The 12,823-nt window shown below is 46.3% G+C and overlaps 1 pseudogene; it reads left to right on the top strand.

The window, feature by feature from the left end:
• Nucleotides 1-124, top strand: LOC127671396 (uncharacterized; annotated as a pseudogene).
• The last annotated feature ends 12,699 nt before the right edge of the window (nt 125-12,823 follow it).

Below are 12,823 nucleotides of genomic sequence, written 5' to 3'. Positions count from 1 at the left end.
CCTGTCCCTAGAGGCATGGCAGGTGTGGATGCTGTGTCACAAGAACGACAGCAGGAAGCAGGGAGGCTACGGCCTGTGCTCAGTGTTCTGACCTGGGAACATCTGAATGAGCAGGGCCTAACAGTCCCTGAAAATAAGTGAGCTTGGAACGACATCAGTCCACTGCCGGGGACACGGACAGGGAGCAAGTCAGAGACTAGACGAACCCCACCTAGGGCCTCAGGCTCAGGTGAAGCGAAGCGGAGACCATTGACCCCCACATGGGGACACTTGGGCAGGCCCCACAAGGAGAGCAACTGAGATGACCAACCAGACTGGAGCTATGGGGTCTGGACAGGGAGCTAGCCTGAGATGATCCCCCAGTCTGGCACTGTACAAGCTGGGGGGGGGGTGCAGATCATCCCTAAGACGACCCCTACCCAACATTGTAATGCATAAGCCAGGCCTTACACTCTGGGCACCGCTAAGAGGAGCAAGTAAGTGGTAAAGACATGGGAGAGAAAGAGAAACAGAAGGATCTGGGCACAATGAAGAGAGGCAGACCTGGAGACTTGAGGGTAGTGAGGAACAGTCTGGACCATGGTGGGGACACGGCCTGTGCCGCCTCCAGGAGCCACATCTGGGTCATGGTTCTGCAGCAGCAGGGGTCTGTTACTATCAAAGGCTAGGTTCAAGTCCCTGGTCTGGGCTGCCACCCGAGAACACATTGATATCTGAGGGACGTGCAGAACTGGCCCCACCCCTCACCTGGGTATCACAGGAGAGGGGTGCCTTGGAGTCTTGACAGTAGGAGAGCTGACTCTGCGCCTATCCAGTTACAGCATCCAGGAGAATTGGCCCTGCCTGCAGTGCACGCTGCTGGAGTTGCAGGTGGCCCAGCCTGAGCATGGAACAGCTGCCCCTACCACTCCATGGTAGGCTCTGCCATGTTCTTACCAGTCCATGTGGTGCCATGGGCTGAGAAGAGATACCTTCTTCCCTTCTTACCCTTCACCACCTACAGCAGGCGTGGGGCCTGACCCTGGGTCATGGACGCAGGAGAGCTGGCCCTGTCCCTCACCAGCTCTCAGGACAGTAGCCACTGTAACCTCACCTGAGCAGCAGAGTAGAGCTGACCCTGGGTGTGGGTGTTGCCAGTGAGCTACCCTGAGAACATGAGCATGGGAGAGTCAGCCCTGCCTCTTGTCTGCTCTGTGGTGGTGTCAGTGAGGGAGAGATCCCCTCCCCTCCATTTTGCCCTCACCACCAGCAGCAGGCAGGCAGGAGAGTTGGCTCTGAGGAGGTCATGAGGGCAGGAGAGCCAGCCCTGCCCCTCAGTGGCAGCAGCACTGGGGACAACAGGCCCTGCCTCTCTCCTGGGCAGCACAGCAGCGCTGGCTCTGGCCCTGGTTGCAGAGGTTGTTGGTGAGCGGGCCCCAAGGGTGAGAGAAGGGGGCGAACTTGCAGAGTGGCCAGCTCAAATACTTCTCAGGCCCAGTCCCAGGGTTTTGAGTGGACCCACCCCCAACATCCACCCCATTGAAGAACGGCTAGAGCACTTGAAGGAGCACATCCTACAGATCCCAGACTACAGAATCTCCACGACACAGAGCAACAACGGGATTCAGGAGGAGTCCCAGTGAGGGTCCAGGATTGATGGGGTAGCAGAAGCCAGAGGCCTCCGACCAGACCATTAAATCACTGCAGTGAATATCTGCAAGCAAAGAAGTGGGGTCACACTGACAATCTGCAGCTGCCACAATGAGATTTTGTTGTCGCTGTGGGTTTTGTTGTCGTAGAGCCGGTTGCAAGGGTGGAGGGACAGTATGAGGGGGAGAGAGAGATGAGTGGGATTGGGGTGCATGATAGGACTTTCACAAAGAACCAATTAAAAAAATGTTCTAAAACAGTACCAATTTCCATATGCCTAGGAAGTTACCTGATATTTGCAAATCATCTATGTCTTAGTTTCTAAAATCTTGTGTATAATTCAGTTTTGGGTTCTTAAAAGATGTGTGATGGCTGCCACAGCCAGAGCTTGGCTGACTTTCAGCCTTAGGATCACTTAGGAGATCTTAAATGACCCAGGCTGTCTATTGTATAGAAATATAAGGTGAGTTCAGTTCTGCCAATCAACGTACCAGAGAGGCTGTGGTATTCATCTTCTGGTGTTTCTGAGCTATTGCTGCTGACATACAAGGTTCTGGAAATGTGACCCTTTCTCAAAAGCAACAGCACAGGATACATTCTAGAGCTTTCCATGTAAGCCACAGCAGTTATAACTTTAGCAAAGGTTGTTCATCTTTCTATGGATGGTGTTCTATTCTAGACACGATCCTCTGGCTCCATAGACTCTGAGACTCTGTCTCCTTTCAGCTCTGCTGAGCAGCATATGTTTATCTAGGTCAGTCAGAGTCTCTATCCTCTGCCCCAGCACTCCCCCCCTCCAACATGCACTCCCTCTCTCATTAAAATTAGTATATAAATTCTAATTATGTATCATGTGACCTCTTAAACCTTACAAACTTAGGGATTAGGAAAATTTTTTTTTCATAATTCAAGAGTCCAGTTTCACATGTTGGGAGTCTACCCATTTTCAACAAGTACTTCCACAAGATGCTGGGACAGATCACACTTTAAGAGACGCTATTCTGCCAGTTGGTAGTGGCACATACCTTTAATCCCAGCACTCAGGAAGTAGAGACAGGACAGTCTCCATGTTCAGGGCCAGTCTGTTCTACATAGTGAATCCCAGCACAGCCAGGGCTACACAGAGAAACCCTGTCTCAAACAACCTGAGAGGGAAGGGGGTTCTAGTCCGTAGAGGGTTGGTTAATCTGAGCAGTCGTGTAGAGTCTGTATTCTGGCAGCCACGGACTATTTGCAGAAGACAAGACAAGTGAGTCTTGGACTTGGAGGAAATGGTGACAAGAAACAGAAGAGGCAGAGAAAGGAGAGAGAGGGAGCTACTGTTTTTCCTCTCCTTTGGAACTTTGAGCCCTGGCTAAACTGCCTGACCTAGGATACCACATTCTTATTTGGTTTGTAAACAGAGTTCCTTTTATCTAAGCCCTTAGTATTTTCTCTTTTCTCCTCCTTCCCCTTCTTTTCCTTCTCCCTTTCTGCCTCTTCCTCTTCCTCCTTTTCTTCCTTCTCCTGTTCTTCAAGATAGCATGGTGGATCATATCCATTTTAAGAATTTTAAGAATGTTTATGAATCTAATGGAGACATTCAATCACACTGCATATTTCTGAATATTAAATTATTTTTAGAGGTCGGCTCCATATGTCCTAATAGTGAGGCAGTGGCTATGTAACTTTTATATATACCAGCAGTTATAGAGTGATAGTGAGAATTATTGCTTTATAGGCTCATATCTTGGTATTCACAGCAAAATTAAATCTGACATCCTGTGTGAGTGTGTGTGTGTGTGTGTGTGTGTGCGTGCGCGCGCATGCTTGTGCACATTGTGTGAGTATGTGTGTGTGTCTATGAATATATGAGTGTCTGTATGTATGAATGTGTGTGAATTATGTGTGTGTATGTGTGTGAATGTATGTATATAAGCATGTGTGTATGAGTGTGAATGTGTAAGTGAATGTGTGAGTGTGTGTGAATTTGTGTATGAGTGTGTGAAAGTGTGTGTATATGAATGTGCATGTATGAGTGTGTGTGATTTTGTGTATGTGTGTGAAGAGAGAGATGAAGTGACAGAGAAAGTTCCCATGAAGCAATGAAGCAGCTATGTCAGATGAGAGTGCCCACAGCTGAGGGAGAGGTGCTCTGTGCCTTCCTCTGAGAGTTGGCAGTGGTTAAAAAAAAATCAATCAAAAATTGATACCGTCAAATATGTAAACACTAAGAATGGATATACTTTCTTAGTGATTCGTGTTCCCAATTTAACTTAAAAAATTCTTTCCTTATTAGCGTCACTGATGTAATGGGAAGCCTCAGAAAACAGAAACACACACACATACTCACACACACCACATGCACATACCCTCATACATACACATAAATACACAGATGCACACACACATACATACAGAGATATACACTCACACACAAACACACACACATACTCACACACAGAGACACATACAGACAGAAGTTCGGGGCATCACATTGTCTTTGTTTTAAAAGCAGGCTACAATCTGCATTCACCTTCTCTCTCTCTCTCTCCATATGTGTGTGTGTATATGTGTGTGTGTGTGTGTGTGTGTGTGTGTGTGTTACCACAGTTTTGAGAGATTGCTAAATGATTTTTTTTAAAGGGAGCTACCTACATTTCTTGGAACTTTGTTAAAAAATCCACTAAAACTTTTGTTTAATTTCAATTCAAAAGGAAATTTAAGTCACTAACATTTCTTAAGCATTATAAGCAGTGATTTGGACAGCATCGATGTTCCCTTCTACCTCAGGTATTGGAAAACATTAAATAGGGAGAACAAAGTTTGGGCTGATTGGGTACACTGGAGTTAAAGTGCTAGAGGAATGTCACAGTGGACACAATGGAGTCTGTGGGCATTTAAGATAAACTATAAAGCTGCTTCAGGAAATACTGTAACAGTCACACTGTTGCATCTAAACAGTTACTGCAGGAAATACTGTAACAGTCACACTGTTGCATCTAAACAGTTACTGCAGAAAATACTGTAACAGTCACACTGTTGCATCTAAACAGTTACTGCAGAAAATACTGTAACAGTCACACTGTTGCATCTAAACAGTTACTGCAGGAAATACTGTAACAGTCACACTGTTGCATCTAAACAGTGCCATTTAGACAAGTAAAAAAATAGTGCACTGGGGCGAAATCTAATACTACAGAAGATTCTCATGAACTTAAAAGTCAAATTATAACCATATTGGCTAGACCCAAGGAACCAAAGGGATTTTATTTGATACTTAAAAGTACGGAATACGAACAAGTTTGCCAGAGCGAATAGCCAACACTCTCAATAATTGCATTACGAAGTCCATTACGGAAGACACTAAGACAAAGAGCACTGGAATGCTTGGTCGGCGTTAGCCATGAGGTGGCACTTACTGGGTGGGGACTCATACAGCTGGCGCAGGAGAGAGGCATGGAAGGAGAAGACAAAAATAGAAGAAGAAGGGGGCTGGAAAGATGGCTCAGAGGTTAAGAGCACTGACTGTTCTTCGAAAGGTCCTGAGTTCAAATCCCAGCAACCACGTGGTGGCTCACAACCATCAGTAATGAGATCTGCTGCCCTCTTCTGGGGTGTCTGAAGACAGCTAGAGTGTACTTACATATAATAAATAAATGTTTAAAAAAATAGAAGACAAAGAACAAGTTAACTCTCCTTGCCTACTCTAGTCTGTGGTACAGATGCTAAAGGCTAAGAAACAAGCAAAATAAATCGTCTTTTCAGGGCAGCAGCAAGCCCATCAGGGAAAACATACCCCTTTGGGGTTATTCTTGGTTGTGACCGATCAGTCCTCCTGTCTCCAAGTGTGGCAGATTGCGCCTTCATGTACTTCCTCACTGTGAAGTGTCCCAGAGACAGAAATGACGTCATTACTGGAGCTGATTGAGAAAATTCAAACGAGGCTGTTTTGTAGTGTCAAAGGCTACTTTCCACTAAAGAGGGTCTGAGGGTTACTCTCCTTCTATGCAATACCCAAGACTATGGGAAGTTTCTCTGCCAGTCCTCCCACTGATCAGCGGGCAGCACGAACCTTGAACTTAGGGTCTACCTCTTGACTTCCGAAAACTGAAAGCATGCTTTAAAACGTGGAAAGCAGAACAGCAAATGCTGCTTTGGTAGGACTGACGGGTCGGTAAAGTAAAGTTCGTACTGAAACACAGAAGTGTCTGTCCTCGGTTGAGGTGGGGTCTGGGAAGCTAATCGAATCCAGATGCAGTGTGAGAGGATGGCTAATCGAATCCAGATGCAGTGTGAGAGGATGGCTAATCGAATCCAGATGCAGCGTGACAGGATGCGGTCTCCTGGGCGTGCTGCTGTTGTAGCTGAAGAACCGCTCCATAAAGAGGAAGGAGTCATGGTGCAGGGACAAGAAGGGGACCAGGGAGTCTGCAGGGGTGCTCTAAGCAACTGACGGAACACCCCTGCCTCAGCGGCAGCGGTTAGACTATTGTTCACTGTTGTTATAGGGTCTATTCGTGGTCCTGAACACTCAGTCATGAGTCAGTCAGTCCTAGCAAAGCCTTAGTGTGACTGCCATCCCCACACTGGAAACAGTTCATGAAGGCTCAGGGAGGTTAAATGTATGAATTCCTGGTGTTAAAATGGAAGACCATGGCCCTAACCTTTCTCCATCACCCTTTATGCACGCGTTATTCCTGAAGGTGGGGATACGATGCCATCACAGACAAAAATCACACCATGGACTCCAAAGTATAAAGGTTCTGACATAATGAACGATATTCTGTATTTAGTGCAGTGCAGAGCAGTGCCCAGCCCGGTATCAGCTATTGTTACCAACCTAACACACCTCCCCAAGGCCCACTAGCGTTATCTGCATTCTGCAGAGAATTGGAATCCCAAGTCCTTGCTTTTAACTGTAGAGAATTTCAGTCTCAAAGTTAAAGGTGGGGGTGGGGTAGGGGATAATGGGGGGATAAACTGGCTTAATCCCTGCCTTATAAAAACCAGGGTTATTATAACCCAGTTAAACGTTCTCAAAATTATTCACATATAAAATGAAACTGTCAAATCTTTCACCTCCCTTCTGAGTCAGGTCTGAAGGCAGGCAGGCAGGCAGCTGCGGAGGAACTGTATGGAATCACAGCCCGCCGGCAGGCGGTCCCGGCACATACTTGCTGACGCAGCTCAAACGTCTAACTTGAGTAACTTTTTTATTTCCAAAGGAGACCTTTAAAAATACTTCCCTTTAGTGAGTAACCACAGGAGAGGTTATTCTTTGAGAAAACAGGCTGAAATAAAGACAGAGGCTTTTGAAAATATTATCTTATTTTTTACAAGTCAGAAACCATATGGAATTTCTACCCTCATATAGCACGCGGATGACTTCGCCTGGCTTTCTGGAAACCCGACCCTCCAGACTCCAAGCTCGGTAGCGTCTAGAGATGAGCTGCTGTCTGGAACTGATTCTGTCAAGACGGGGGCTGTCACCCAGGACCACTCTCAGGAAGGAAGGGAGCTTGCGAAGACAGAGGTCAGAGACATCGTATTTTGACTGATTGTGTCTTGTCCTGTTCTTGCTTCTCAAAATCATAATGTATCTAGTGTTGGTCTAGTAAGGCCTTCCTCGTGCCCTTAGCTTCTGGGGGTTACCAAGGACAGGAGAGCAGCACACTGCTCGGCCAGCCTGTGTGTCTCACATCTCTACCAGATAATGGCGAGGCTCGGTGGCCACAGGCCTCACTTGGTGTCCAGTGGCTTCATCTATCCTAGCTAGCTGTGGAATGTTAATTCTATGAGGGTGTGGCAGGGGGGTAAGAAGAGTAGGCTGTTTTTCACAAAAGGTAAGCCGTCTCATTTACAAGGCCATGCAAGCTAGGGGAGCCAGCACGGATCTCCGGTATCATATACCATTCTTCCATATACACGCATTCATATCTGTGGATGTAACCATCCTCAGATAAATATTTAAAGCCAGTTGAGGTGGTGAAATCCCCGCACTCTGGACGTCAGGGCAGGACAATCAGTACTGGTTTAAGGTGAGCCTGGGCTTGCAGTGAGTTTGGGGGCAGTCTGGGGCTGCAGAGTAAGATCCTGGTTCAAGGAGAAGAGAGGGAAGGGGGGAAGACGGGATGGGGAAAGGGAGGGAGAGAGACTGACTGCTGGGGAAAAGTGCACGTGCACTGACTGTGTACTGACTGCTGGCTTGCTTGTTACTCTAGGATCCTGAATTGTGTTTGTCCGCACGCCATCTGCATTCACTGGGTGGTGTAGGGTAAACTAAAGGTGGCTTGAGGCATATGGGAGGATCTACATTCATCTTATCTTAGGAAGGAGTCTCGAGCATCTACAGATTCTGGTGTCTACAGGGGCCTGGAACCAGTGCGGCAGGTACGCAGGGAGACGTCTGGGTGCATTCTACGGATTGCTCCTATAGCCCAATCTCCATTCTGGCTCTAAATGCAAGGTTCCCCTTATCAGCTAGAAGTCACTTGAAGTCACATCACCCTGATGTTCAATGGCTTAAACTCTCCCTTGCTGTACAGGGAAGGTCTGAGGTCCAGCTGGGCCTGGCTGACTTGCATAGGGCTTTGCTCATGTTCGCCATTAGCTGGTGGGTTGGTTAAGAGATGGCTGGTTTGGGAAGGCCCCTGCTGACTGAATGTGCTCTAAGTTGTGCTCGCAGTTGGCTAGCTCAGGCATTTCCTTATGGGGAAGGCAGAAATCCAAAGCAGAGACATCGAGGCACATCTGAGGACTCTTGTCAGCAAGCTTCCTCCCAATCAGCCATCATTTCTGCTGCATCGGAAGTTAAGTCACCAGGCTGGGCAGATTCAAGAGGCAGAGAGCTAGAGCTCACCAGGTGACAGGAAGAAATCACGATGCCGCGTGGATTTGGTCACGTGAGGGCAGAGCGAACTGAGCAGCATTTACCTGAAGTCTCCCTTGGCCTGGAACTGGATCCTGAAGGGAACAGTTTCTCTTTAGTGACTATTTCCTCAATGGTGGTGACATGGAAAGACTGCTGGATGTGGGGCTCAAAGACTCAGGTTTGAATCTCTGCAGTACCGTTCCCTTACCACAAGGTTGGCTTTTTTTTTTTTAAGACTTATTTATGTATATGAGCGCACCATTGCTGTCTTCAGACACACCAGAAGAGGGCATCAGATCCAATCACAGAGGGTTGTGAGCCACTGTGTGGCTGCTGGGAATTTGGACCTCTGGAAGAGCAGTCAGTGCTCTTAACTGCTGAGCCATCTCTCCAGCTCCCCCCCCCCCTTTTTTTAAAGCATGAATTTGCTCATTTTCAAAAAGTCTTGACAACACCTGACCAAATGCTTCCTGGGAGTTTTGCCATGTAGACACCCTCACCCTCGTGTATTTAGTGAGGTGGGGGAGAGATGCGCTTTCTGAGTTTCCGGCCCTTTGTGAGGATTTCTGTCTCCCGCTGTCCCTCACTGCCTCCAGCGCCCCCGTCTCTGCCCTCTACAAACCCACTCTGTTCCCCCTTCACGTTCTTCTCCTCAGCTTGGTTTGGACATTTCCCACTTTTCGTGTGCTCTCTCCCTCATCAAACCGTGAGCCTAGTTCTTTCTCTCTCCTTGAAGTTATTTAGAAAAAAAATGACAAAGTACTTCAACAAACACAGTGATATTGTTTTGGGATAAAATTGGCATCAATCTTCTGAGACAGCAGACACCTTCTCACGCCGCCTAAGCTCCCCTGGGAATTCAGACTCTTTGCACATTCCACTTTAATAACAAAAACTCCCTCTCTAACTGGCTCCATGGAAGGCTCTAGACACACCCTTCCTCCCCTGCTAGACTAGAAGTGAAGAGAGAGGCCCTGGTGCTGGGTCCTGCCTGGCTGGGTGTGGTTTGCTGTTGTTGATGACGTTGTTGTTTTGGTTTTTTTTTGTTTTGTTTTGTTTTTACTCGCTTCTATTATACTTTATTCATCTCATCTCTGAGGAATTGAGGAACTATGACAAACTGATCTCCCGAGGCCTTTCCAACAGGCCAATCATGATAAGTCTAGAGAATTTACAAAGCAGAGCAAGACAATCTGGAAAGAGTTTGAATATTTCTCCATGTTGTCTTTTAGAGAGAGCCAGTTAACTCTTCTGTAGCTGCCAACAACAGAAAAAGGAGGAGGAAACCAAAATCACAGGTAGCATGACTACTGGGTAGGGCCAAGGAGAACAATCCAAGTGGGCAGGGTGACTGAATAAGAGGTGCTTATCAAAGCCTGGTGACCTCAGGTCAGTCCCCAGCACATGCAGGTCGGGGGGAGAGAACAAACTCTCCTCCACACACACCATTGTGTGTGCCCTCCACACACACTAAATCAGGAAAACAATGACATTTTTAAAAATGTGTATGTGTGTGTATGTGCATGTGTGTATGTATGTGTATGTGCGTGTGTGTGTGTGTGTGTGTGTGTGTGTGTGTGTGTGTGTGCATGTGTGTGTGTGTGTGTGCATGTGCGTGTATGGGGGGTGTCCACGTGGATCTCTAGGTATACATTTGCCCAGAGTCCAGAAGAGGGCATCCTATCCCCTGGAACTAGAATTAACAGTGAGTTTTTGAGTGACCTGACATAGGTTCTTGGAACCAAACTTAGGATCTCTGTAAGAACAGTACATGATATTAACCACTGAGCCAGCCATCTTTCCAGACTCAAGATAGTAATTTTACAAGCAGTTTGTAGAAATATGCTCATTATGCTCTGGAATTTAAAAGATGAGCTTGGCTCTGCTCAGGGTCAAAAGAAGAATAAGATTCAGAAAAAAAAAATCATAATAAACTGATGGTGATGATGATGGTGAGGGTGATGGGGATGATGATGATACAGGTTCATAACCCTTGTCTCTAAGATCCACAACGTTTTAAAACCCAAAAGTTTTAAAATAGTGACAAACCCAAGCCTGAGTTAGCCCGAGCTTGTTTATCATAATATAACGTGTGTGAATGTTGGCGTGTCACTGCAGAAACACCAATGCATTTGATTTTGGGCTGCTGTAGATATTACGGACAATGCCCTATATTCACCTTATTTCTGTTTTGAAATACAAAATAAACTCTTCTGAATTGAGAAATACACATGGCTTTAGAGACCCCAGCAAGGAACTGGGGCGCAACAATGTAATTAATTTGCCGTGAGGAGTGCTAACACCCCCAGGGACCTACTCTAAGCACTTTGTATTTGTTCAATCACTTGACTCAATTAGAATAATTGTAGTGTTTCCAAAACTGAGGCAGAAAGGATCTACAGCCCAAGAACTCCTGCAGGAAACCCTGACAAAAGCAAGAACACACAAAGGAGGCACAGAGCTGCCTGGGGACCTTTGGTTTTTCTTCCTCATGCACTTGACCCGATGCCTCCCATCACTGAGAACAACAAACCCTCGGATGGGTCTACTGCATAAGGCAGCTGGCTTCCAAGTTCTCCGCCTTCCTCCTGAGGCGCGTCCTATGCACTCTCTCACAGACAGAGGCAAGGAGGAGAACGCACTCAGCTCCCCCTGGGCTGTGTTCTTAAGAACGCACAGGAATAGAAAGAAGATATGTAAGAGAAATCAAATTGAAATTACATTTCAGTGAATGATCACATCGGTAGGTGAACTCTAGTCTGTAATTCTAACTGGTTGCTACTTGAATAGCAAATACATATTAGGATATAGAAATCACTTGTACAAAGCGAAACTTTTTTGAGGCAAGGTTCCAAACTATGTGATCCTGGCTGGTCTGTCACTCACAGAGTTTCACTTCCCTCTGCCTCAAGGGTGTGTGCCACCGTGCCTACTAAGTGATTGTTTTTATTACATATTTTCTTTATTTATATTTCAAACGGTGTCCCCTTTCCTCATTCCCTTCCGACAACCCCCTCTCCCATCCTCCATCCCTGCTCGCCAACCCACCCACTCCTGCCTCCCAGCCCTGCATCATGCCATCACAGGACCAAGGGCTTCTCCTGTCATTGATGTCCAACAAGGCCACCCTCTGCTACATATGTGGCTGGCATGGGAATTTTTATCTAAAGGGAATTGCCTTTTCTACGGAGTGCTGGTATTTATTGGTTTCGAAGGATAAATGGCTAAGGAAAGAACTTACATTTAGTGGCATGTTAATAATTTGCTTTATTTGCTTCCTGCTGCACAGATCTAAATTAAATCAATAGGAAATGGATTTTCATGTCCAGCTTGAATAGCAAAACACCACCAGTTAACGTAATATCCTATACTACTGCCTGGGCCACGTTATATAGAAAAGAGGAGGCCACAGTTAGGTGGCATATTGCCAAACCACATCGCGTCCAAGCTTACAGGCAGGCCTGGCATCCACGGTGAAATATGTTCTCAATTTACAGAGCTATGCAGGCAAAGATAAATTTTAAAACTGAAAAAGGAATCATAACTTCCTTTGCCCGAAACATGGTATAAACGACCATGGAGCTTTATCATTATCTTCACTCATCTAATTCTTTAGAACTAAAATAAAGCCACGGTGAAATTCATCTCTGCCATTCAGTCCTTAACAGTGGTTTATACAAATGAAGCATATATTGTTTGAAGGTTCAGGGCCAAATTATCTGCCGGAGTTGAGACGAGAATCAGAGATTTCCTACTCAGTACATCAAAAGCAAGCACTGACCCACGTCTTCTAATTCATTTAGTATCCCACTGTATAAGAGAAAGCACCAGAATGAACCATGACTCCCCCAACCCACCTGTGATGGCCTGTATATGCTCTGCCCAGGGAGTGGCACTATTAGAAGGTATGACCCTATTGGAGCAGGTGTGTCACTGTGGGTGTGAGCTCTAAGACTCCTAGCTGTCTGGAAGCCAGTATTCTGCCAGCAGCCTTTAGATGAAGATGTAGAATTCTTAGCACCCCTTTCTCTATGCCTGCCTGGATGCTGCCATGCTCCTGCCTTGATGATAATGGACGGAAACTCTGACCCTGTAAGCCAGCCCCAACTAAATGTTGTCCTATATAAGAGTTGCCTTGGTCATGGTGTCTGTTCACAGCAGTAAAACCCTAAGACAGGGGGCCACTGTCGGGGTTTGGGAGTCTCTGTCACAGTAAGCTTAAACATTTAACGTTACATTTAGCACATCTCTGACAAGATTGGGAGCTAGTATCTATCACATATATCTGAGACAATTTACGTCTGCTTTTAATTATTTGTTGTAGATGGTACGTAGCAAACA

The sequence above is a fragment of the Apodemus sylvaticus genome, chromosome 20 (assembly GCF_947179515.1).
Source record: "Apodemus sylvaticus chromosome 20, mApoSyl1.1, whole genome shotgun sequence".
NCBI lineage: Eukaryota > Metazoa > Chordata > Mammalia > Rodentia > Muridae > Apodemus > Apodemus sylvaticus.
Note: the sequence above shows the minus strand (reverse complement) of the source record. Positions and strands in the feature narration are given on the sequence as shown.